A 24,824-nucleotide genomic window follows, 5' to 3' on the forward strand; every position below is an offset into this window, starting at 1 on the left:
ATGAAGAAGAAAGGACACATACAAATGGCTGGTATCAAAGAGCTGCTCTTTAATGCCAGACAATAATGTCATGGTCCTCAGTCTTCTTAAAGTTAAATGATTAGCAATGACCAAGCTCTGCTCTCTCTTGATGCATCACTTAACCTCGTAATCAGAAAATCTATCCCGTTCTTGGTCTTAGATTGATGATGTCACATTAAACTTGTTTTTTTCCACCAGACAGAGCAATCATATTGGAGTGAGCCAGTGCTAAGCATAGCAGCTGCACAACCATCGCGAGCGTGATTAATATCATTGACGCTGCTGGTGAGATGGAGATGCACCTCACAGCCTATTTAGGACACATTAAGATGTCACAAATGGATTTCTTTTTGTTCAAGGAATAATTTCATTCGTCTCTAACGACGCAGCTCATTGCAGGTTGGGTCGTTGCTCTTGTTGCTTTAAATTTAAATAAAAGCAATAAAGACGTTCATTGATTTCTTTTCTCAGGGAAGAAGCTTCTTAATGGCAACTCCACTTCAGGTATGGCTGCATAGAAACCCTCCATCCCAACAGTCAGACATCCCTCAGCCCACATATATGGCCATGCCCTCCCAGTGCACGTTGGGCTGTACTCTGTGCAGTGCTCAGTCCTTTAGGTTTTCTACATCCACTATTAGGTGCTGATTATATCTCTCACCACTGTTTGGATTTTTCATATCTCAGCTGACTGTTTCCCTTCCTTACTACACACGTAGCACATTTTACTACCCGCCTCTATTTCCTTCTAGTGACTCACACTTTCCTGCCAAAATATGTAAATTGGCTCCATTCTTTTCCTCCTTTGTCTTTCCAAAGCCGTGTTTGAATTGGGAGCTGCTGGAGTCCTCATTACATTTGCTTTCCATTTTGTAGCAGGTTATTAAGGGGCTGTTTGTGGAGCCTATGAAATACCCGTCCCTGGGGGTCTGTAAGTGTTGGCTAGACAAAGATTTGTCAGAAACGTGTGCTGGGATTTGGTGCTGCCTGGAGCAGAGCTCAGCACTCCCTCCAGCCTGGCCCTGAGCCCCTCCATCACAGGAGCAAGTCCAGATCTTCTGCTCCATTCCCACCAATGTGGGTATACCAATGTAAAAACATCTATTTGGGTATTAATGGGGAAAAGGAAGATCACTGATTTTCTTGGCTTGCTGAGTTTCCAGGGCTTTAGGAATTATCAGTTTCTGCAGGAGGAGATGTGACACCGTGGGTATGGAAGGGCCTCCTTTACTTCCAGGAAAAAGGCTTCAAATCCAATTCAAATTGGATGTCTGACACAGCACATGGGAATTTCACTCCCTCAGCCATCTTTAGAATACAGAAGATTTGTTAAATTAAGTATTCCTTGGCCCACCTCCCTATAGAGGCTCTGCACCATCAGCGTACAGAAAGCCTAATAGAAGTTAACAATTAACAGCCATATTTAGGCAGGCATAAATCACTCAGGGATTTGACAGTTTATGGAGAGGCATAAATTTCTCGTCGCCTGTTTATTTCCCCAAGTGTTCTCAGTTCAGCTGCTTCACCAACGCCGTGATAATTTATCGAGAGCTCAGCAAATAAATCCAGATTTGAATCTGTCAGAGGTAAGATGTGAGACAGAGCAGCTCTGCAGAGTGAGGCTCATGATGGGACACTGGTGCAGGAAGCACCCGTGCTGTATTCTGGGCACGAGGAGAACTAAGATAAACAAAAATACACATCAAATTAAAGCCTCATATGCATTGGATAAGGGGCCTTTCATTGGAGAGGAACTGAGTTCAGATCTTGCAACAGTGGGAAAAATCAGACAGATGGGAAGAGGCATTTCAGCAGGCAACATGATGGAGATGGGTGCAGGGCTTTAAGCTCTCTCTGCTGCATGGCCAGCAGCCACCGCTGCAGGATTTCACTTCTTAAATGCATTTACCAACAGCTCAGGTAGGAATGGACTCAGTTTATCATGGATTCAGGATTTGAATCAAATCCAAACTCCGCATTTGATCCCCATCATTCTAATGTGCCTTAGTCTCAGGCGAGGCAGTGCACTTTAGGATGGAGGTATTTAATGGATGACAGCCCAAAAAAGAAGCATTACTGCAGTGAACATCTGCCACTTCTGCATATGTGGCACTCACAAGGGCAAGGTGAGGGGGTCTTACAGGAGCAACCCTGCACATGGCAGGGGGTTTGAAACGAGATGATCATTATGGCCCTTTTCAACCCAGGCCACTCAATGATTCAATGACAATGCAGAGAGTAGAAGAACTAAGGCCCAAGAAAATGTTATTATTTGTTTTGCTTCTGCACTGTGTGCTGAGCTGGGAGGTGGTACATCATCTCTGTGGCATCACAAACAAATGCCCTGCAGGGGCGCAGAGAGCTGCAGGGAGGTTCAGGGACAAAGGGATGCTTTCCTGTCAGAATGGACTTGGCTCCTGCGTGGCTTTGAGTCAGGAAGAACATCTATATTCAGCAAAAGAACTCCCGTGTTTCCAAATTGCATAACCCCAGCTCACCTCTGGTTTGAACTCCTCTATCTTCCCATCCGAACTGATGCACTGAATTGGTATTAATGCCAGACATGGTGGGGGGAAAGTCCCAGCGGAGTGACCTGAAGTGCATTACAAAGGTGGGAGGATAAGATCCTCTTTGAGGAAGGAGATTAATTAAATATGATAGCTACACCATTGCCTAGCCAAGGAAATTTAACATTCCATGGGAACGCGCTGAAAAACACTCTCAAAGGTTTTTATCTTTCTGTGCAGAAATCCAATTCATTAAAAGCATTCTTCTATATGAAAATATCTCTGGGCAGGATCCCAGTGTGGGATTGGAGTGCAGCAGGACAGCCAGCGCTCCGGATCAAGCCTTCTCTAGCACAAATCTACACGCCTTTGCATTTCATAGGCAGCAGGGATGGCTGTGAACTTGAGGGCAGTTTTGTCTTCTGTCTAATTGGGCCGGAGCTCAGGTCTGTGGCTGTGCAGAAAGCAGCACTTGCATGTTCTCCTTTCTGTATGTTCTCATATAGCACAGATCACTGGGTATTGTATCCAAATTTGCCCTTTTGTGGAAGAATAAAGCAGCCAATTTCAGGTGAGCAATGAATGCTGGCAATTGCAGCTATACACATCCAGACCCATGAGGTAAGAGACACTTGGATCTGGGAGAGTGGTGACCCAATATGATCCAGTGCTCTAACTTGGATTTAAAGTATTCCTGCTTTTCTTCAGCTTATGGAAGGAACTTTCACTCATGCTCTCTAACAAGCAAAAGAATAAGTGAGCTCTGACCCAGAACTGCAGCAGTTCCTAGGCAAGCTCAGGGGTTTGGGTTACAATAAATAAATGAATAGAATCAATACACACCAGTTTGGTTGTAGCTCAGTTCTGATTCAGTCTCTCAGACCTGGCCAGTTTTAGGCAGATTAAGCGCACAAGATTGGATCCCTCCTGAGTTTAAGGGTCATCCAGTTGATCCACTGAAGGAAAAGGGATTATGAAATCAGAGCAGCCGAAGTGCAGCATTGCTTCAAGGAGAGCTGCAATTGCAATGCCCTGCAATGCAATCCGCTCATCTTCTGCTTCCAAAAGCCTCAACTTATTTTCCCCAGTGCAGAAGGAGCTCCTTTACACAGTGAGCACTCCCGTGAATCCAAACACTTTCAGCTGATAGGAAAGGAGCTATCTGCAGAGATTTTAGGAACACGAGGAGTTTGGAGTGTTCCACATTAGAGCAAGCAAAATGAATTTTCATGTTAGTAGGTAAAGCTTAGTCCTCAACTGAGCTGAGCACTACACTGCAGATATACCAAGGCACCTGGTTACTGTCACCAGGCAAAACCAATGGGAACTTCACCACTTATAGAGGCCAGGACCTGCCCTGTTGGCATCCAAGGAACAAGAGGGGCTCATTTCTTAGCGGGGGTCCTTTCTGATGGGGCTTCACTCAGTGGTACATGGGGAATCACAAGAAGCACAGACAGAGCACTGCCATCCCCAAGCAGCCGTTGTCTTTTTCACCTTTGTAAAAGTAGAGCACACACGTGGCTTTATAGAAAGTGGCAGGTTCTTAATTATTGTGATAATTTATTTAGTGTTTACTGACAAGAGCTCAAATCTCTTCTGCAGAAGGTGCTGAACACACAAACCTTTGTAAGAGGCAGCCACTGCCTTTAAGTGCTTTTCTGAAGCACACGGACATTGGTGAGCTCAGCTAATTCTTTGCTATTTGTGTTGCATCACACTGCCTTCCTTCCTGGATTTGCTTCTCCCATGAGCAAGCTCTGGTTGTAGCCAGCAAGGCTTCATTTTGGCAATGCTTTTCAAACTAGAGGTTCAATCATTCAAGGCTTTCCACAAATACCAACCATTACATCACTAATTGTGTCATCCTTGTGCTGAGAGTGCCTGTAACTAACCCTGGTTTGGACAGTTTCTCCAATAACCTTCTATATTAATTTCCCTTGAAAACATCCAAATGCAGCTCTGAAGAGGAAACATCGGTCCCCATGATCACTTGGTGGGCTTCACCAGATCACTCTCAGTTTTCCAGCCTGGAAAACAGCCCTCCCCTCCTCCTGTAAGACACACCAAAATCTCTAAATGCAAAAAAAGCAAACACTGCTCCTGCAAAACATGCTCCAACCACAGCTTGTCCTTCACGCTGCTCCTGGCTACTAAGCAAGCATCACCCCATGGCGCATGGACCAAAATTAGGCCAAGGTTCTGTTCTCCCATGGATGCAGAGTAATTAATAAATGGCTCAGGGGCAGGGAAGCGGGGCAGGACAGCAGCAGCACGGCGGTGCCTTCCGCCAGGCTGGCACAAGGAGGAGCTCTGGCCGGGCTCACCGGCTGTCACTGCCAGCGGGGCAGTTCTGCACAGCCCCTCCTGCAGCACGGCTTGGAACAAGGACAAAACAGCAACAAAAAGCCCCACTCAAGCACTTTCCATTGCTTCCTTTCAAATATACACAGGTACATATATATAAAAGAGAGAAGCGCAGGGAGGGAGGGAGAGATAGAATAAGATGTAAAAATATTCTCATTGCATTTCAGAGCACACGCCGTTATGCAAAATGGTATTTAAGCTGGATGCAACAGGGGTCACTCCCTTCTGTGAGTATTTGCATGGAAAGGAGCTGCTTCACCTGAAGTCAGAGGCTAACGCGGCTTCACCATGCAAATGTATTTAAAGGAAATTTATCCAAAGCTGCTAAATTGTATTCACGGGGAATAAAGTCCATCCGCTGCAAGTGGCTGCTTTGTTCTCCTGATTGGAAACTGGTTTTGTCTGACGGAGAAGGTGAAAATAAAAAGATCATCTGGTGGGTTAGAAAATTCCTCCAACCTCCAGCCCGTGTCAAACTAAATATAAAACAAACAAACTATGGCAAATGAATGAATAATTTAAAGCTGCTGCTCGTACAAGCACGTCAGGAGGCACAGCTGCAACAAACAGCTGCTTGGAGCTCCATGAACCCTCCATGCCCCACATGTGGGTTTTGGGGTTGCTCTGCTCCCATGCTGCTGTATGGCGCACTGTGGGTATGTCAGCACTGTGGCTGCTCCTGTTCATGAAGCACCCTCAGCAGTCATCCCATAATACAAGACATGCTGAGGATAAGGTACAGCTAAAGTAAGCGGCTAGAAATAAACCATCAGTGAAAACAACACATGGAAGAGATGGAGTAAAATGACAGAGCAAACCTTAACTTCTGCTCCCTAACCATAAGGAACCATCAAAACTGGGCAGAAAGAAGAAGATTTAAGGGAAGAAAAGTGCAATTCTGCTTGCTCAGCATCACTGCAGCTGACACGGAGATGAAGGAGCAGCACTATGAGCTGGGATGGGACACAGAAACACCAGTTGTGTCTAGGACAGGGGGCCGTGGGGGGCAGCAGCTCTCAGGAATGGGGCTGAGCCCAAGGCAGACTGCATGGTGACGGGATGACGCGTGTGCAGCCTGCTTATCAGGACAGCCCTGAATGAAGAAACACAATCTCTGCTTCATGCCTGTGTGTAGCATTAATAAACTGTCACCGAAGATGACAACGTTCCCGATTAGAGAAATGGAATGAAGCGAGGTCCTGGCTAGAGGCATTCAGCTCTGTTAACCCAGTCCTCCCACGGCTTGCTGAACATTTACCACATCTCCAGGACAGAAACATTGGGGGTTGATGTGGGTGCAGGGGAACCTGCTGAGGACCATGTTGGGTGGATGCTGGGAACTGAATACAAACACATAACCATTGAGCAGAGCAGCGTGGAAATGGCTCTGCTCCTCATTGAGTGCAATGGGGACAGGAGGAGCCAAGTGACCCATTGGACAACTGAACTCCACTCCTATATTTATGCACTGGAGGGGAAGAGAGCTGTTTGAAAGGCTTTTAACTTCTCAAACAACACAGACACCCATTTCTGACCGGCTGATATCAATAATTCCAAGTCTCAATTTCCCCACAGCAAAAACACCCCGATTTTGTCTTAAGCATCTCATTTTGCAAATAGATTGTTTACCTCAATAAAAGCTGCTGAGGAAGTACAGAGCAAAGATTAGGATGGACATTTAAATTAAGCTATAACCTATTCGGTTTCCAATCCGTCCATAATAATCAGACGAGGATCCGCAGCTCCAGGAGCTGCAGCACACACAGTGCTGAGATTATGAGCCCTCCTGCTTCAGGTTATGAAATGATGGAGGTCAGGAAGCAATTTTCGTGCATACATTGCTGACAGGTCGGAGACACCGCAGGAATTTTTGCATATGTTTCCAACCGTCAGTTATAAGTCACTGTCAGGAAGATCCCGGGCGAGGTGGATATTACTTTTTATATCAATGAATTTCAAAAGAAGAGCCTGTTTCCCCAGCTCCCACTGTGACAAAAGTCCTATGGTGGAAGTAGAGGAAGGATAGGAAAGCAGGGTGTCCAGCACAGTGGGTAGGAGCCCAGGAGCAAAGAGGTCTGCATCACCCAGCGATGCTTTTGCAGGGCAGTGCATTAACAGCCCATAGAGATGAACCTCAGCTCCACATATGAGTCACTCCCAGCATCATCCCCCACATCATATACAGCTCACAGAGGAAAACAACGAGCAGATCATTACTGAGACTGAGTGCGCTCTCCGAGCACTGAGAGGCACTTATGATTTATGCCTGTAAAAATCAATCTCATCCTATTGATTACTGAGATTAAGGCGGGGAAAGGAAGTTGGGTTAAACTTGGGCAGCAGTTGAGTCTTTCGGTCTGAGATGCCATGTAGGCAACACCAACAGAGCTCCCTTTATTTTTGCACCCACTGAACGCGAGTCAAATCAGTCACAAAACCAAACCCAAGGTCATACAAGATATCAACATGGCAGAAACTCACCCAGCTGCACAAGGGGAGGGAAGAAATAAAAAGAGATTTTGGCAGTTTTGGTTTGCATTTATAGTATTGAAGCGCTGAGAAGCCTGAATCATAATTGGAGCCAGATGTTTGCGATACGCATAGGGGAAAGAACGTCTTTGTTGCCATCAATTCATGTTCTAACAACAGCCAGGCTGCTGCAAGCTGGGATGGCATCAGCACCGGGCATGAGGTTTGATGGGAATGGGGTCGGACCCACAACCCCAGAGTGGGGATATGGGGCAGCTATGGGGCAGCTGTGGGGCTGCCTTGTGTTGTGCTGTGTGCTCGGTTAGATCCCAGGCTGCTGTTTGCTTGTTAGTTGTTAACGTGGAAAGTTTCGTTCCATACAAAAGACGTCTCAATGATCGTTCCCCGCTATCTAAATTAAATCTTGCTGCTGTAAAATTCCGGGTTTCTCACACAATTTCTGCTCCTGAAAACAGCTTCTAATGGAGCAGAGTCCCGCAAACGGTGTGAGCTGCAAGGTCACAGCATTCAGCGAGCAAAAAACGGCAGGAAAATGGGAGATTAAGTATTAATTCCAGGGCAAAGTTCCATTTATTTGAGATTACTCCACGCCGTATGTATGCAATACCATGTTGCAGTAATTAAAAGCAGAGTGATTTACACAGCTGTGAGACGTGGAGATGCTGCTGGGTCAGGTACAGCTGGCTGCAGGATACCAAAGTAAATGGGAACCGCTTGTCCCTGCAGCTGCAGCTGAGGTCAGGCAGTGGCTTGGGACATGCAAACTCCATAACAAACACGTTATAATAGAACACCTCTCTCTTCTCACATCTTTCATAGAGTCATAGGTTGGAAAACCAGTAAGGTTGGAAAAGACCCCGATGACCCTTTAATCCAACAAATACCCTCCTCTAAATCATGCCTTTATCATGCCTCCATCACACAGCATTCAGCAGGGGTTGCCCAGCACTCAGTGTTGACAAGGATGGCTAAAATCAGAATAAATTGCAACTAATGTTTCCTGTTTGCATAACGTATTGGGTGCTTTTCATGTGGCCTTTTGCACACGAAGGGCTTCTCAGTGCACAATAGCACTGCAGACATTGGCCATCCAAGCAGGTGGAGGTGGTGCTGACATCACTGCATGGTGAACCAAACACGGGCTGCTCAGCAGTGGGTAAATGATCCAATGGAACAAAAAGAAATGAACCAACGTGTTAATACATCACTTATTTAATCAAATGTGCCATCTACTGAACCAGGTACATCAACTAATGAACCCGGCAGATCCCCTAATGGGAGAGATGAATCACCTGCTGGAGATATTGGCTGTGCTGGGGAACCTGTTGGCTTTCCAGCTTATGTAGGAATGTATTTCATCTCAAACAATGCTTCTTTTTGATGCTTTGCATAACCTGCCAGCACCGCTCTGCCTCCTGATCATCTCTTTTAAGGGACACTGATGTAACCAGGCATCAGATGTCTCAGGTACAGATCTGGGTTCAAAAAACCACTCTCTAAATGCATCTGACCTGATAGCAACAGCTGTACACAAGGGTGGGTGATGCAGTGAGATATCTTTCAACCTCCCTTTCATTCACTCAGCCGCTTCACACCTCAGCTTTCGAGTTGATTAACATCACCTGCGGCAGTTAATTAAAGTATATAGGATGTAATAAGACTAATATGTTTGAGTTCTATCCATCACAGAATCCGGTGAGTCAATATTTGAAATGAATATATCACAGAGGTGAAAATCCCAAGCAAAGATCTGAGATTACAGGAGGAGAGAAGGGACTGTATCATGCAGGGTGCAAGAAGAAGGATGCTCCAATGACAACATGGCTGCACACATCCTGTTCCAACACATGTGGACCATTCTGGACCCCTCTGAAGCCTCACAGCGTGGATCAGAACCAAACTCAGCACCAGGTGCCCCAAAGGATGCCCAGCTGCTGCCCAACCCTATGCAACAAAGCAGCTCCAATGAGCTGAAAAAAAGCCCTGTCCATATGAATGCAGAACGGCCACTGAAATAATTTGTTTGTTGTTTCCATAGCGATTTTGTAAGGGGTTAAGGGGGAATCAGAGACACTTTCATTCCTCCCCCAACATTTATCTTTCTATTGTGCTTTAAATGAGGGAGAGCTATTAAGAAATAGAAAGGTTTCGAGATGTGCATGCGAACTATGCTTTAAAAAGAAGAAAAGTGTTAATAATAAAGCCATTTTAAAATTTAATCTGAGAGTTTATTTCCTCCTTTGCTGCCTTTTCTCCCCCAGGGATAGAATTTCTTATGTTTTTTCCTTGCCATGCACAGAATTTCATCCAGAACCTTCTATTTTTTCTGGGCTGGGAGCAAGGAGAGGCATTCAGTAACACAGAGGTCAAAGCAATGATGGCTCCTGACCTCTTTGCTTTTCTGACCCAATGGCTTAGGAGAGAATAGAAACCAAGGAGGGACCCCCGGCACTGCTGTAAGGTTTAGATTGATTTGGCTCAAAACAATTTGCACGCTCAGTTCAGCTTCTAACACTTCTCGAGCTCATGGAGAGAAATGGAAATGAAAACCCCAAGTAATGTGAGCAAAGGTTTCTCTGCACTCAATGGGGCCAATGGGGCTGGCACAGCCCAAGTCCGCTGCCACGCCACCATTGCAGAGCATTGGGATGGTCCTCCTATTCCTGAGTTAAGATGCACAATGCTGATCATCCCTCCCAGCTGAAGTTAAGCATTCAGGTCACAATAACAAACATCCTGTGAGATGCATTCCATTAACGAAGCTAAAGCAATTTGTCACTCGAGGGGACAGAAAACTCTACAAGAACCCTTTTCAACATCATCTCCTTCAATGTTCAGGCTACAAGTGCTTCTGCCCTGCATCGGGGCAGTCTGAGCCCAGCTTGTGGGAGGCTGCAGCTCCCTTTAGCACTGAGTTCTGTGCTTCCAGGAAACGTGAAGTGCTGTCAGCCTGAGGCAACAGTGCTGCTGGTGAGCGACCTTATTTTATGGCTGTAGGGCAGCTGCTCCAGCACCGTGTCCACAAATCATATCCTGAGAAATACTGCTAGCAGCTCCATGCTGTAACTCAGCGTGACTGGATCCTGCGCTATAGGCGCACTCCTTCATTTCTCTTCAAAACTTTAAAGGGATGGATCCATTAATTAAGTTAAATAAAGCCCCTGCCGACTTTTGGGAGTGCACCTCAGACTTTGGCAGTAAGACTTGATGTGAGAGAAAATGAAAACTTGGTATTATTTCGTGTTCTTTCCTTTCCTACTTGACATGTTGTTACACTTTTGGGTGATGCTGACATGGAGAATGGGCTGATACCATGGGAGCAGGCGCCCTGATCCAGCTGCATGGAGCTGGGGGCAACATCTGGAAGGGGTGAGTTATGAAACATGAAACAGGCTTCATCTGGAACCAACACTGTTGTTATGGGCTGTCAGAGGTTATAAGAAAACAGAACAGACTGAAGAGGAAAAAAAAATACCATGAGCCAGCAGAGAGACACGAGGTAATGCAAAGCCAAACTGAATCACTGCACACTGACCTTGGCTTGAGGTGACCTGATCCAATTAGCAAACCTCCATGGGGCTGAGGGCAGCCTGCATCGACCCTCTCAAGGACCAGAAAGCTCTGAGCTATTTTATATGGCAAAATATAATGCAGGAGTGCCAGGATATGGCATGCAGTTATTCAGCAAAATAACACGGTATAGAGCTGCCTAAAACTGTGTTATCAAGCCAAGCTGTTGGAGAGACCTTGAAAGCGTGTGTCTCAATAGCAGGTAAAACACGAGTGTGTTTCAAGGGTGTAAAATGACTCTCATTAACTCCTGAAATGGGGAAGAGTGTCTGGAGTTTCAATAACGTGCCCAGAGGAGCAGTAACAAGTAAGATTTAAGAAAACTTGAATCAATTCTGACTTTCATTTCAACTTGCATATGATCAGGGAGGAAGGAATGCTTTGTGGTTAAGGTATGAAAAGGTAGTAAAAAAAACGTAAAACACCCCTAAAAATCCCATTTTAAAAGCGATGCTGTCTCAGTGAGGATAAAATCCATTTGGCTCCCATTGAGATCTGGGCTTTGGAAGGACCTGCTATTTTTTTAAACCACAGGATGAAGGGAAAAGTTGGGGCTGCCCAGTGTGCAGCTCATGGGATGCAGGATGGTACCCATGAGGCTGATGGAGCCAGTGTAGATCAGTCATGCCTGAAAGGATTTGCTTAAAGCTTTAACACAAGGCAGGGCAGGATTGCCTTCACTTAAATACCTGCTTTAGCTCGAGCTGTGAGATATAAGCTTGATTCAAAAACAACCGGCTGAAACCCTATAGCTTGCGCTAGACTGGAGAGGGCTAATTGATTGTAATGATCCCTTAAGAGGTGGGAACCCAAGAGTGGCTAACTATCAATCTGTTTCCTAATGGCAAGGTGTGCGTGCCATTAAAACGCCCTTCGTGCTCGCTGCTTTTCTCTGTCTGAGTGGTTACTGCACTAATCACCGCAGTAAATAAAAACCCTGGGTGATCATTTCCACAACCATGTAAAGGTGGGGAGGGAAAACGAGCGCTCTGCAACCCACACCAGACTTCCTATGCTTGGTTTCATTGCAGGCTGGAGGTTTTTACAGGGCGAGCTGCTTTTTCTAGAAGTTAAAAGAAAGACCACATCCCTCCAGCTGTTGGGTTAAGCAGAATGTTATTCAAATTCTGTAAGGGGAAAAAAACTGTCGTAACAGAATGAGAATCAAATGTTGGCTTCGGGCGCCTTCATATTTGAGGGCTTTAAAAGCAACAGTGGCAACAAAACAGTTCAATCTTCTCTCCGCCTGCATAAAATGGGCATTTAAATAAACATTAACTAAGCGGGGAGTGCTGATGCTGTGGTAGTGGTTTGTTTCTGATAGACAAAATTGTTAAAGCCCTGTTCTTTTTAATAAATGGCGTGGAGAATGATCAGGTATATGGAACCTGTAAGCAGTGCTCAGTTTGGGCTCCGTGCACCACCTGCCCTGTGCACAGAATGGCAAATGAAAGGCATGAGAGAGGCGACGCCAATGGAACTGGAAGGAATTGAGTTCCACAAGACAAAGGAGCAATCAAGGCCTGTAAGCAGCCACATGGGGAAGGAAAGAAATTATTAAGACCATTAACTTGATTTGCAGCAGCTACTTGAAGTCTAACCACAGGCAGGGAAGCCACTGAACCAGCTCTGTATGGAGCAGAATAAGAGAACCCGCTTGCAAGCGATACCATGGAAGGGTCCTCCCAGGGGCTCCGTGTGCCTGAGGGAAACTCTGTGAGGGCAGCAAGGCTGGAGCACAGCTAACGAACCCATCCACCATCACACACACCACTATCTCCAAAATCAAGCACTGAATTTGAGGGAATACACAACAGGGAAGGAACAAAAGGATCCTTTGATGTGCTCAGCCACGCGACGCTCAGCGGAAAATGCAAATGCTCTCTCATGCTGGAGAACACTTATCAATATTAAGGCATACACGGAGGAGAAGAAAGAAGGAAGAACAAAATACAACACTTAACAAGAGGGTAATTTAGCCTGTTGGCAAGCGCTTTAAGTTTGGTTCATGAAAAATCACTCGCATGATTGTTTTGTGGGGTTGATGGGTTTTTATGCATAAATCACGGTACTGATTCAATGTAGGTATCAGCCTTACTCAGGTGTACAACTGCGTGTGGGCACGGTTAGAGCAAGAAAGGAATTAAGTGTGGAAATTGAAGGGGGGGGGGGGGGAAACCAACCTCATCCTCCCCCCATTGCTCCAACAAGCTCAGCTACAATAGTCAAACAGCCGGAACGCACGTAAATTGTTAATTAAAACATGGTGGTGACCACCTTCTGCAGTGCTCTCAGGAGGACATCCAGGCAGGAGAGAGCTGCCAAGCTGAATTTTCTTGTTTTTTTTTTTTAATCCTCCAACCATTTCCATTGCATTTTCTTTTCCAACAAGGAAAAGGAAGAAAAATGTAGAGCCTAAAGGTGGCCAGCTGGAGGGGAAATACAATCAGCTGTGTGCTACGTGGGCTTATACTCCTCCTCCTCCTCCAACCCAGATGTGCTGCAGTTCACTGCCCAGAGGTTGCTGCAGTGCAGCATGGTGGGGCAGGTCAGGTTTTATGCATGGAAACTCAAATCCACAACTGACCTTTTGTTCCAAGTCTTCTTCTTGCACCAAAATCTTAATAAATATTAATCAAACTTATCTTTATGTAATTTGATCAGCTTGCTTCTTTCTAGACTTAACTAAAAAACAAGAAAAAAAAGTAGGGTAGAGTAAGGGAATTATTTGTCATATTATCTTTATGAAAACAACCATCTGTGCCAACATCTTAAATCAAATTAATTCTCTTCTTCTTGATCCAAGGTTACAAAGAGATTAAGTCTTGTTGAACACCAAGCCACGTTCATCCCACTTCTCCAGAGGCTGAGAATTCAGAATGCAGCCACACTGCCAAGCCAGCTCAATGGGGCTGGAAGGGACACAAGGCCAAATTGCCAATGCCAAACTGCCACAAGAAAACTCTATGTTATGTAGGACCTTTGATGAAGGGCTTCCTGAGCCATCCCAAGCTGTTAATTAATTGTTGATCCTGCAGAGCAGGTGAGCATTGCTGTCCTTATTTGACACAGGGGTCAGCTCAGGTTGGTGCACTTGCCCAAGCAATGCAGTGGTGCAGCCTTGTCCTGTGCTCCACAGCAGCATCTGACCAAAGCTTAAACCTGTGCTGAACTTGAGGCTAAATCACAGCCCCATCCTGACTCTGTGTATTTAGATCTGCTGTCCCCAAACCACAAGCCCTGCGTCTCATGGTAGGCATATGGTAACGCGTCCCATGCAATTAAAACACTCATGTACTTTAATGAAGGTACATGCTTTGTCTTGCTGGCTCAAGGCTGCCCCATGGAAACACATGCTCCTAAAAGCAAACTGTAAGTTAATAAGTTCCTTCCCCAGTAACACAGCACTGCCCACATGGTTCAGTGACCACTGCTTTGGTCAGTCCAACATTAAACCTACTCAAGATTGACAGAACTGTCTCTATTTCCCCTGGGAGACCCTTTCACAAGCTATTACACTTTCATATGAGAATCTACCCCTTTATATTCCCCATCTTTCTCTCGTTCCTATTGCATTATCCAACTACACGTGCTTCTATCTCCTGGCAGAGGTCCCTTCCCTCCTGGTTCCTGCACTGGGAGCACAGAGCAGGACGTCCCCTGATGGCACCTGGGGATCAGCCCTAATGAGAGCTAATCAAATGGTGACGGCCCCTCTGAAGAGAGAAGTAATTACATAGTATAGATCGTATGTATCTCTTAGGAGATGAGGGCTTGGATTTGATTATCTAAATTCTCCTTAATGCTTCGTGATGAAGTTAAGGATGAATATTGCCTTGAAAGCAATTCAGACAGAACTTCCCCTTGGAAAGAAAGGTCTTGAAGCACGAAACACACGACTGTAGCCTGCCAGAAGGAATTGTCAGGCTGCAGTTTCTGTTGAGTTGTCCAAGCTGTAACCAGAGAAACTGAAAAAATCCTAGTAAAAATCTGGCTGAACATCCACATACTTCCAAAATCAGGAAGTTCTGAACCCACTGGAGGAAACTAAAATGTATGCTGAGCTTTTTCTTGCCCCCCCAGGAGGACAGGAGCCCCTTCTGCAGACCCTTCCCCACTGGTCTTTATTGCACCATCCTTTGAAGCAGCTTGTTGCCAGAAGCACTACAGCCCTACACACAGCCTGGCACCCCCTGCTCTTGTTATAAAGGGACTTTCCATATATTTATTTGATCCTGATTTCAGCCCCCTGCAGAATGGGCTCACAGAGCCAGGGTCGTGCTGCTGAGCATGGAAGGGCTCTCTCAGCCCTGAGGTCACTGTTAATGACACTCAGAGCTCCGCTGCCCTCCTCCTCGCCTCCCCATACACCCTTGGCAGGCAGCTGGAAAGAAAGAGGCTGATTTGGATCCTGTTTAAATATTGATCACAGCGGTTTTTTTTTTTTTGCTAAAAAACCAAAGCCAATCGATTTGCCTGCGAGTCAGCAGCCTCCATGCTTTGCTGCACGAGATGGGAGAAGGCTCCTTGAGTTACGATGTTAATAAGAGCATAGCAGGAGGAATCCCTGATGTTCAAACCACAACCTGGGAGAGAAGATATTTCACTGGCAGCGGCCCCTGGGCACTCTGTGCTTTCCAGTGTTTCACCATCAGCTGTGCTGATGAGCCCTTAATACAAAGGCTATGGGAACGAGTTAGCTGCAGCTCCTGCAGCTCTCCCAAGAGCCACGATATCAGGTTCAGGGCAGCCAGCCATCTCAACACAACCCAAGGCCAGGTGTCTTGCATGAGGTCCCCACTTTTGCATGTAGCTTAGGCAGGTAATGAGCTCAGCACGTGGATTTTCTCTTGGGCACCATCAGGAGATGCTCGGTGCTCCAAAGCCAGGTGAGTGCTAAAGGGTTCTGTCAGCTCAGGGGAGCTCAAATCACAGCAGGGAGCTGGGAGGATATGGGTGCCAGCGGGCACTGAGATCACTGCAGAAATAACAGGAGGAAGAAGATAGAAGCACACCCCATGGGCTTCATCAATACACACACACACAGCACTTTGCATCAGCTGCTGGCAGAAAAGGAGGAAAAACAATCACTTATCCCAACTCTGCTCAACCTAACCTGAGAACACTGCGAGGTTTCTTTCTGATAACCGAAGCAAACCAGACAGCAATGGGCACCTCCCCTTCAGATGGAGAGTGTTATCTCGCTGTCAGTGCCAGACACATCATGCCTGAATGAAGCAGCCACCCCTCCAGACGCCCCACTCCTGGGCTTGGCAACTCGAGCAGCTCTCTGCCAGGGGGAGAATAAATCCTTCCCGTCCCATGCAGCGCTCAGGCGACCATGAAGCATGAGACTTGTTTAATCTGATTATTTAAGGGACAAATCTCTCCCGCACATCTGCGGCTGCAGAAGGTTCTCAAGGGAAAAGCCAAATTAAATTATGCCCTCGGCAGTGCTGGATGTGGGAGTGCAATCCTGAAGCCACAGCATAGGAGTGGAAGGCTGAGGTTTCAGCTGGATCTGACATGGATTCACTGCTCCTATGGCAAAGCATTGCAGTTCTCCACTTCTTGTTTCCCAATACAGGAATACAGCCACTCACCTCTCTGGGTACCCTGCAAAGGAGGGTTATCTTTGCTAGGCCATAGTGTATCTCTATGCAGAACCTTAAGCTTTACCAGCTGCTGCTTTGCAAGGCTAAGAACAGGTTTCTCTACGTGTTGCTTCAATTCTAAGAGTTCAGAAAAGTCAACAAGCCCAAAAGGTCTGAATCATTGGTGAAGGAAGGAAGGAAAAGATGAAGCTTGCTCGGATGCACGCCTGTATTGAAATACATTCAGCCACACTTGTGATTACCCTCCAATATGTTTCTAACATATCGTGAAACTGCAGCTAGTGTCAGAATAGGCTCGTTTTTAACATATCTTAAACAAATTTCTCCCTTCATTAAAGTAGAATAATTGTCACAGCATAATGTAACTTAATGGCAAATTGGAACACACAAGGCTGTCTCCCGTGCCATGGTAATTACGTTCTAGATCTATGCTCTGTGTTCAGTCTGTTTTTCAACATATGCAAAGTGATTTCAGGGGATATTTAGAATGTGTTCGAGTTGTTTTTTTTCCAGGAGAGCAATGGGAAATGCATACAGTGGGGATAAGGAGCAGCCTGGGATGGAGCAGCCCACTGCATTGGGAGCTGCTGGGCTCAGACACGAGCAGCCTGTATGTGTTGGATTCAATGACACCCAAGGGAGTACATGTGGAAAGGTGGATTTACCTTCCTACAAGTGATGCTGTGCAAAGAGCCTCATTTAAGAGCAGAGAATGGGGAAAGCAGCCTGGAAAATATGCTCAGAAATCAAATTTTCCATGATTAGGCCACAAAGTGCCGTGCACCTGAAAGGAGAGCATAAAACCTCCCTCATGGGTCCACCAAACCTGGAAAAGCAGATCACTGTGGCTAAAGAAAATGAGATTAAGCCAAACCTGCAAGGTGCAGCGTGTCTGCTCCCTCACACCATCTGCTTTATTCGCGTTCCTGTTCTTGGAACAGGTGGAAAAAGATTCCTGGAGAGCACACACAGCTCAGCAGACAGCAAAAAGTCTGTATTCCCAACCTGACCCTCCCACTTAAAATACTGCTTCCCCATAGAGAATATCTTAGCTGCCATGCCTAACAAGAGGCACTGGGCTCAGGAAAGTACAGTTTACGCCATCCCATGGTCTTGCTACAGAACCCAATGCACTGGAAAAGGAGAAGGAAGGGATTTCTGCAGCAACAAGCATGGAGCAGCCAGCCCAGCCTGCAGTAACACCCAACCTCTCCCAATGCAAGCACTCAGCCCCAGAGGCTGCAAGGTGCAGGAGAGCCCCAGCATTAACAAGCAGCAGACCCAGGGACTGGGATTCATTTGGGTCAGCCCATCTGCATGCACTGGATTAAACCCAATGGAGATGCCCCTTTGGGTTTACCCAGTGTGTGCAATCAGAGCCCCCCACCCCAACCATTGTAGAGGAGAGCTGTGAGACATCTCCAAGTCCTCTGCATAAAAAAACCCACACATCCTGTTGCTCCCTCCATACCCTGCAAAGCCACTGCAATATTACAGAACATGGATTATCTCCAGCTTCTGCTTCTCCTGATGGTTCCACCCCATTTGTCTTGCAGCTCTAATTTCCTTAAATGTGTGTTTTCTTTACAGGCTACTAAGTACGGAAAACTTGAAGCAATCAACTGAAGTTTATGCATCGACATCTCACTTTGTCAGCTGGGAATTCACTGCCAAGGAGGCACTGAACTTTAATGAAGGTGGAAGCTGAGCCGTGCCGCTGTGCTCAGTCGCACTCAGAACCCAACACAGGCTGCTCTATGGAAGGGCAATTCAGAACCAGAAGTCCAGCCCTGCCGCACATTCACATTTCTTTTCAGGCTCCCCTCCTCTTTTACTTATTTTCTGACATCCAGCTGTTTGTTGGCTCCTTGCAGTGACCACCACGGTGCCAGGAGGCATTGGAGCAAGATCTGGAGGGAGGAGCAGAGCTCTGCAGCCCTTCTCCCACCACATCCTCTCTCCCACATCGTTGCATTTCACTGCTCTCATTTCTTGGCCAACTTCTCCCTTTCAAAAGCAGCATCAGACCGACCCTGCTGTGCCACCTAATTAGAAATCTCCACCAAACACTTTGTGTGTGTGCCCATGCACGCATGCACTTTTTCCCCCCCCCCCCCACCTCCTTCATTTTTGCTTTTTTGAGATGTGAGTGACATTGCAAATGCAACTTTCATCTTGGAGGCTCGGAGTGTTGCCATAGAAATTGCAGCAGGGAGCCACCAGGTCGTTAGCTTGTGCCCTAAGGACTGCAGTGCTCAGCAGGGGATGCTCCATGCTCCCATCCCTGCTGTGCCCCAGGACCGCTTCCAAACCCAGACAGAGAAGGAAAGCACCGTGGTCCCTGGGACTGATTTATATGCAGATGTGCATGTCCATATTCACAGATAGAAATGACAGGAGCTGTCAGAAGAAGCAGCCACGCATCAGATCAGGAAAAGCAAAGCTAAATATCTAAATGAGCGTTTAGAATAACAAGGGTAATAACGGCCATTCACCGTTACTGGACACCACTAATGCCACATTAACCATTGGCAGGGCAGGTGAGAGGGGTCACTCCATGTCCCAAATTCACTTGTTCTCACAGCCATCCCCATAAGCCACATGTCCAGCACCCTGCTAAAAACACATAAAAAACTCTAAACCCACTACTCAGAGACCCACAATAAGAACCAGCACCATCCCTACACCAGATCCCTATGGAACCCATAGCAGTAAAACGGTGTTTGCTGAAGTGGTTTGGCACCCTCCTCTCCTCCAACAGATTCTCCTTCCAAACAACTTTGTTTCTCAGTGCATTTGTTTATTAGGAAAGGGCAGGGCACTGCACCCCATATTCCCTCCCACCCCCAAGTAATTGCACCTCCAGCACCTTCCTGCCAAGCTTTGACACTCCCAAATCCAACTGAGACTCCTCAGGACTTTAATTAATGAGATAACAAAAGGGAAAACACCCAAAGAGTGAACCCCTGAGTTGAAGACTTTATCTGCTCTTTGCAGCTGTATCTCTTTTTTTTTTTTCCCTCCTCTTTTTTTGAGCTGCATTCCAGGCCCGTCAATACGGCTTCCCATTAAATTAAATAGCTTATTGACTGGTGTGAGACGTAGCCACGAGGCCGATAGGATCCGAGCACGGCACTTTCTCAGCGCAAACAATCACAGGTCACTGCACAGTAAATCAGTTGGTAATGGAGTTTGAACTCCGGGAATCAGTTCTGTGTACCCTTTTTATTTGTTTTTAATTTGTATCAATGGTAATTCTGTCGGTCTCAATTTATGTGACGGCAGCAGGTTGTGGAGCAGCAGAAACCCCATTTTTCTTCTTGTTAACCATTGCGCTCGCAGCACCGCAGCATTTCCGAGCCTACAAGTGTTAAGATCTCCACGTACAGGCAGAACCCTACGCTGCTTTCCTTCCCATCCCACCCATTTATCTCCCATCTGAAGATTCCACCTGCAATGAGAGCTGAGCACTCACTGACGACACAGTGAATTTACCTTATCCCTCTCCAAACCCATTTATGCTGTGAGCATCTGGGGTACCCGGTGGCAGAGAGCGCTGTGATATCATTACGAGTTACATTAAAGAACAACATTCTTCTCTTGCTTAACACTTGCTGATAGATTATTTGGGCAGGTGTCCGCTAATATTTGCTTTTTAAGAATTCATGGATATCATTTCACAATGCATTTTTCCTTAATCCTTACCAATCCCTCTGCCCCAGTGTATGGGTCTGGTGTAGCAATGCTTTCCAAAGCATCTCCTCTGCACGTATGACATTCTGTGGCTGCCCTTTGGACCTCTCCCAATGCTGAGCATTTCTTTTGCTGCTGGAAGACACGACTGGCACCAGTGCTGTCCCTGTGAGCACAACCGAGGATTTATGAAGGTGCAGAAGGTTTCTTTTGTTTGTTTTGGCTCTTATTTCCTCCTCAATAATTCATGTACAGCTCCGTTCACCTCTTGGCCTTTGCTGAGGCTCCAGCTTACGATCGCAGAGCGCTGCCCAAACAATTTACCAGCAATTTCTGAAGCAATCACATGCAGAGCAGCGTCCATCCTGCTCACTGCTATGCAGCACAGTGAGGGCTGAGCCTCCCATGGGCATCACTTTGTGCCTCATGCTGGAGGCACCCACTCTCTTTGGGCACCTGGTTGCTGCCTTCACCAATGTGATGTGCAGAACGTGGCTGTTTGCAAAGTCATCCAAAGCCACTTCCCACTCTCAGCTTCTTCTTTGCTACCCAAAGTGTCCATAGGTTGGTGGGTGCAGGCAGCCACCTTCCCTGCTTTGCTAGACACTGCTGGGCAACACAAGAAATACTGTCTAATTACACATGAGGATTTACTCAACTCAATCTAAATTAAAGCTTTCCCGTGATCCTGCAAGCCTCTCCAAACAGGCCATGGAAGGAGATGGATGCTGTGATCTCTTCTATCACACAGCAAACAAACCTGCATCACAAAACTATAAATCAGCAGCTAATGCATTTTCAGCAGCACGCTTTGGCCCTCTGCACATCTTTTAATTTGCTTTTAATATGTATCGATCTCTCCCTTCTTTGCTCCCATCCTTCCTGTGTCAGCAGGTCAGAAAGGTACCAAGAGAAGAATATCCTCATATATGCATAGGAACGATGCTTAACGGGTACAGATTGCTGCTACCCATGGGATGGTTGTCTTCTCACCTCCAGCCCTGAAGACTCAATCCTAGCTTGGAAAGCATGGAATGCTTTGGGTTGGAGGGGATATTTAAGTTCATCCAGTTCCAAGCCTCTGCTGTAAGCAGGGTTGGCTCGCTCTGGCCCAGGTTGCTCACAGGTCCATCCAATGGACTGTGTGTTTCCAATGAATGACTGCTCAATGTGTTAAACCATTCCCATCTCAGCCCTGGCCATGCAAGCGCTGCCAGACAGACCTATATAAAGAGTGTCTTAATAAAAATCACGATCCACCTGCAAACAGAAAAGGGCTGAATTCCTCAAATAAATGGCTCCCAACAAACAACGTGGCTGGCTCTCACCATCAGCTTACGCCCTGAAGCATGAAGATTATCAGCTCCATGTAATTTTCTCCTAGCTGATGTAGCTGCAAAGACTATTCATATTCATATAAATGTCTAATGTCTAATCCTCTAATCTAATCCTTCTTTTTTTTCCCCTCTCTGCTTGTGCTAAAGCTCCACAGCCAATACTCCAAAACCCTCTGAGCAATGGAATTATTGATAAATTACTGCAGGAAGGAGGAGCACAGCGCATACACCAAACCCACCGAGCTCTGCCTCTCCTTGAAGGGTTTTTATTCTCCCGTTAAAAAGTCAATGTGTGAATCTGCAGGACAATTTGAAATGTACATGCAGGAAATTAACTCCTGACCCCCATTGGATGCACCGCCCATAAATCCTCCTCAGCAAAGCGCAGTGCTCCTTTTGGAAGAGGGGAATGGGGGGATATTCTTATGGAGACATTCATGCACAAAACGTGTCTATGCTGAGGTCCTGGAGAGGGCTGGAAATGAGGGCAGCTACACAGCTCCAACCAAAAGGGATAAATGATAAAGATAAATATGGCAGAAATACAGACTGGGAGGGGAGGTGAGATCCCATGTCCAGGTTTGGTTGTAACACAGCATCACACTTCTGTCTATCTGATTTGTGTATGCTCCAGGCTACAGGCTTGTACAGCACCCAGGAATTACACACCCAGACACCCTCCATGGCCTCTGAGCATTTCCATAATCAACGTGATAATTCCGGATCCAGGCTTCACTCAGAATGAGGCTGCAGCTCATCTATCCATTATCTCACTCAGACCAACAAATAACCACCACGAGGAGCCCCTTCCAACCCGCTGCAGATTCAGACCAATTTTGAAACACTGCCCTAAAGCAGAAGGGCTTCATATCCTATTATGAGTCCCCCAAGGCCAGTCAGCTTCTCTATTAACTTTTAGCTCAAACTAATAGCACATTCATAAGCAATTTTGTGGGTCACTGTATCTGAGACTAAGCTGCTGTGTATATTTTTTTTCCCTTAGAAATCAGCATTTGGCTTGATAATATGGAATTATTTAGCTGACAAACCCCATTAAACAATCTCACACTATATAGGCAAAGACTTTTCTTAGTCTAGAAAACAAAGTCTATAACATTACCCCAAATCTCCTGCCTTCAAGGAAGAGTTTTGCCTTGACAAAGAACGACTTCCCCATCTGAATACAGCCCCCCCTAGCAGCATACACAGGCACTCCCACCTCAGTAGGTTTTTAGCTGTGCTGTCAGACAGAGCTGTTCTGCATCAGAATTCTTCCACACACTGAATGTTTTGCAAACACAGTCCTAAAAAGCATCTCTTTCCTTGGATGTGCATCTCAACTACAGACAGATGGCAGCTCTGCCTGCTTCTAGAGCTCCTCCCTCCCTCAGTTTCCTTTGCTGCACTCAATAAAGGACAAGAACTTTGGGATCTGTTTATGAGTGAGAGATCCTCATCTCCAGTTGCAGCACCAAGTCCAAAGGCTGAGTCCTAAAGCCAGGAACGCAGCTGGACACAAGCTCCTATTGTACATGCACTTACATGCTAAGCTCACCGTAAGCTAATCATGTTTTCTGCCTATTTCCTGACCTGGGGAACTTTAACTGAATTACATCCCAAAGAAGGAATGCTGCCCATAGTGATGTGCCACGCTCAGGGCAGGCACCAGACCCCCATAGGAAGCACCAATTGCTGAGACCACAGCAGCTTTGTGCCTGCAGGCAGAGGCAGCCCCCTCTGCCCCACAACAGACTGTTCCACCACTACAGAACCAGGGGATATAAATCCCTGACTATGAGCAAAGAAGCTTTTCCGAGCTGAACTAAGAGCATTTCAGTGTCTTAGCTGCGATTTAATACCCACTTCTGGAGCTTAGGCAGTCGAGACACAGGAGAGATTGGGTTGGGATGTTCTTTCCCTTTTGAGCATAACTTCCATTGCACAGAGGTCACACATGGCACTAAGTTCAATGTGAATATGTGCCTTCTTCCCTGAATATCCAGCACTGCACTATAGCTCCTTCTGCACCAACATTGCATTGGATCAGCCTCAAAACTCCACAGCCAACTTTGCAGGCAGGAGAGGAGCACCTATGGGCTGCACATCTGAAGAGTGCTTTGAGGTTCCTTGAGCACCTTTAAACACCCCCCTGCCTGTTTCACAAAGATTGACCTTTGGCTGTGCACCAAAATAAAGAGACACGTATAGAAGTATGGACCGTATGAAAAATAAAGATGTTTGGCATTAATAAATCATTAAAGCATTTCTATGCCCGACAGCAAGCACAGACCTTTTATCCCTTATTTCTAGCTTTGCATCTGGCAACTAATCCAGTGAAAACAAGAAGAAATTATTTATATTCTTTTAGCATCCCATAAATCAAATATTGCTTTGAGGACTGAACTAATATTTTGAGAGCTGAATATGGGCTTTAGCCTGCCTTGCTGCATGCACTGAATCCCAGACTGCTGCGATATGGGAAAGCCCAGAGATACCAAGTCCAGAAAAATAAGGAGTCTGAAACATAGCAGCAGGATGCAATAATTTACGGCAGCATTGCCCAGTGTGGCTTTATGCAGTGAGAGAGTTATGAAATGTTATTGTGCTTTCTGTAGTGGTACTTTTAAATGCAGATAGCGTGAATCTATCAAAGCGTTATTTGTTTTCTTGTTTCATTTTCCCTACCTGTGAGGAGGCATCGATAGAGTTTAACTGCAAAAACACATCCATCTACCCTCAGTTCCTCCTTTATTAAACCACACTTGGGCAGGAAAAAAACCCCAAAGCCCTTCACAGCTACTTGTCTTCTAAGGAAGCAACAAAACCAGAAGCACATTCACAACAAGGACCAGTTGTTGCCTGACACTGACAGCACCCAACTATCTTTGCAATTAGCCACCCTTGGGGTGCGGTACCTTAATTCTCGTTGTCCTCAGTAGGGCTGGGAGCAGACAATGAGGAGAGATGAGATGCACAACCACCCGCCGGAGAGTCCTCATCAATGATTTTAACCTCCTGACCTGGAATGAAAGAGGTAATTTGGTCACTATGGAAACTGGGTGATGGTCTCTCCCCAGCTGGAACCACCACTGCAGTTCAATTGGGCCCCAATCGCCCGCCTGGCTCCATGTATAGGCAGGACATGGGAAGCAGCAGTGGAGGAATAAGGGAATCTAGAACACAATAGCAACAATGACAGCTTAAACTTTGGGTCACTTGTGGTG

General features: G+C 46.2%; 1 protein-coding gene across 3 annotated transcripts in view; it reads right to left on the reverse strand.

The window, feature by feature from the left end:
- The window catches only part of PLXNA2 (plexin A2), a 302,069-nt gene that overhangs the window by 139,318 nt on the left and 137,927 nt on the right, over positions 1-24,824 (reverse strand). For all 3 annotated transcript variants that reach the window (XM_032449324.2, XM_085526831.1, XM_085526830.1), the window contains exon 6: positions 24,516-24,620. The gene's annotated coding sequence lies outside the window, so the exon portion shown is untranslated. The remainder of the gene's footprint in view (positions 1-24,515; positions 24,621-24,824) is intronic.

Source organism: Coturnix japonica, chromosome 38 (assembly GCF_054131305.1).
Source record: "Coturnix japonica strain WE chromosome 38, WE-NBRP24, whole genome shotgun sequence".
In the NCBI taxonomy this organism is placed as follows: domain Eukaryota; kingdom Metazoa; phylum Chordata; class Aves; order Galliformes; family Phasianidae; genus Coturnix; species Coturnix japonica.